Source organism: Budorcas taxicolor, chromosome 5 (genome assembly GCF_023091745.1).
Source record: "Budorcas taxicolor isolate Tak-1 chromosome 5, Takin1.1, whole genome shotgun sequence".
NCBI lineage: Eukaryota > Metazoa > Chordata > Mammalia > Artiodactyla > Bovidae > Budorcas > Budorcas taxicolor.
In genome coordinates, this window is record NC_068914.1 from 118,201,021 (window position 1) to 118,203,918 (window position 2,898).

Here is a 2,898-nt window from a genome sequence, read left to right on the forward strand (position 1 = left end):
GGAGAGCTGGCCCTGCCTCCGTTTTGTTCCTGAGCAAAGAGCCTCTGTGGGCGGGGCTGAGCGAGTGCCAGGTGCTGTGCTCGCACCGTCCACGCCTTTCCTGTTGAATCTCACATCAGCTCTAGGAGCGCTGGCTCCGTTTCACAGATGAAGAAACGCAGGTCAAGTTCCCACAGTCTGAGAGGCCTGCAGCTGGACTGCTGGTGAACTTCTCGGATGTCTCCAGCAGAAGTGACTGCAGTGGACCTGGATGCCCCACGGATGCCCGCCTGCCCTTCCCTCAGGGCAGCTTCACCCCAGGAAACGTCCCTGGGCCATTATGGTCCCCTCCCCCCAGGTTTGAGGGAGGGACAGGAGATTATTCCATGATGATCACGAACCATATTTGCTCTTAAAGCCAACTACTATGTATCTGTTGCATTTTGCAGGTAAGGGAGCTGAGAGGAGGGGAGAGGTGGGGGTGTTCTTCCAGGATCAGGGACTTGTGTTTGGTGGGAGAGTGTCAGCAGCTCACATCCTGCAAACATCCATTTGACATTCTGTCCCCTGTGCTCAGATCTCAGGGCAGGACAGACGCCCCAGAGCCCAGACATAGAGGAGTCAAGGGGCAAACGGGCAGCAGTCCTGCCCACTGACCTGCACAAGTCTGCTCCTGACCTTACGGGAGCTGCCAGGACTCGAGGATGCCTCCTTTCCAGAAGTTGGGGTCCTCGGGGGACAGCCAGCTCTGGGTGTCACCCCTATAGAAGGGACACAGCGAAGAACAGTGGTAGGCAGGAGCTTTCCTGGAGGGAAAATCCAAGCACAGTCACCCCTCCCGCCTGCTTACTTCAAACCTCAGGCAGAAATTCAGGGGCAGGGAAAGCCATGTAGGCCTCTCTGGGGAAAACTGCCAGCATGAGGGTGCCTAGGCCCCACTTCCTAAGTGCCCTCCACCACAGGATAGCTAGGGACCCTGAGCGAGGATCAGGCTGGGTGGGGTGTGTGTCCCGGGACTCACCTCCTGGTCAGGTAGCCCAGCAGCAGGCCTGGAAGCCGATGATGACGTCGGTGATCTTCAGGTCCCGCTCCTCTTCCAGGTGGGCCAGCACGCCGGCCTGGAAAAAGACCTTGCTCTGGCCCATGCGGTACAGGTTGCTCTTGAGCTCCAGGGCTTCGATCCAGAGGAGGAGAGCTGGCTGCTGACCACGGGGCACCCCGGCCACCACAGAGCCCTGGAGCAAGGCAAGGCCAGGGAAAGGGCCTGGAGCCTGGCTTGGCCCTGCTGCTCTGTGGGCAGCCTCCTCCTGGTGCAGGGAGAGTGGGGCTGAGGGGATGCAGGACGGGGCAGGTAGGGGTTAGCACGAGACATGTAACAGGTAAAAGCCGCAGAGAAATACAGAACCTCGGCCCTGTAGGGACCTTACTTGCTGGAGTCTCTGCCCACGTGCATTTCTTACAAGGGTGGGAGTAGATAGTGGGGCTCAGGAGGCATTACCTTAGGTAACTAGGGAAACAGCGTCCCTGTGTGTTTATCTGACTGCCCTGGTCTTCAGTGCTGTGCAGGCAGGGGCTGCTTTCTCTAGTTGCGGCGAGTGTGCTTCTCTTCGTCGAGTACATGGGCTTCTCGTTGCAGTGGCTTCTGATTCTGCAGAGCACGGGCTCTAGGGAGCTGGCTCAGTAGTTGCGGTGCACGGCCTTCGTTGCTCCGCAGCATGTCGGATCTTCCCGGACCAGGGAACAAACCCGTGTCCCCTGCATTGGCAGGCAGCTCCTTTACCACTGGACCACCAGGGAAGTCCCAAAAGGTATCTTTTGAGAAAGGTGCTGTAAAGTCAAGACTGGTTCAACATCCTTCAGAAGCACAGGAGCTAAGCAGGGGTGGCTGGGCAGTGTGGGGCCATGTGCAGGGTGTCAGGCAACACCATAGGTGGCTTGAGAGCCTCACTGGGACGGTACAAGGTGCTCCTCACCAACTGTCCTTGTCGCAGAGGCTGGGTCCAGACCAGCTCCACAGGCATCCGAGTGTCACCAGTTGTTAGATATCCTGTGTCAGCAGCATAACGTCCTGAGATAACTGGTGGATTCTGAGTATGGACCTCTGCAGACTCAAGACTCCCCTCTTCTCTTAGGTCTGAGCCCCGGGAACAAGCCAGCTGGAGGCTGTGTGCCGGCTGGTACGAGGGCAGCTCTGTGGACTTCAGGGTACTCGTGAGAACCAGGAGCAGCAGCTAAAACCACCAAACTCAGGGCCAAGCGAGAAGCTAGAAGCCTCCAAAACAGGCCCTGCCAGAAGGGACTCAGGTCCTGGGTGGTAGGGCAGACCTGTGCCCATCTCTCCCCACATTGGGAAGCACAGCAAGAGGCGACAGACAGCTCCGTGGCCTGAGCTCCAAGGAGGTGGGTCCACCACCCTGGGCCCAGGATGAGCTGTGTTACAGAAACACCACATGCTCGCTTCACTTCCTCCTGAAGCAGGACACCCTGCGTCCTCCTGACCAATCAGCTCAACATGGATCCAGGGAAGAGGCTCAAGGCACCCGGAGGCCCCACCCAGGATGGCCCTTCCCAGGTGGGGGCTGTGGCCACATTCCTGGACCCTGGGCCCAGCTTCCTCCTGTTCTCCGTTGGGGTGACAAGCACGTGTGCTCAGAGGGGCAGTGAGGCCTTGATTAGGACCCAGGTTACAGTGCTGACACAGCGATGGCCCAGCCCAGGCTCCACAGGGGTGAATTTCCCCGCAGGAAAGAGGAACAGGAAGTGGGATCCCAGTGAAGATTGGTATCGGGGAGCAGCGCTCCTGGAGGTCCTGGAGCCTACTGCACCTCCCTGTTGCTGCACATATATAATATACATGCAGAGTACTGGGAAAGGAGCCCACAGAGCAGGAGAAGCACTGGCATCGCGCTGGGGCCCTTC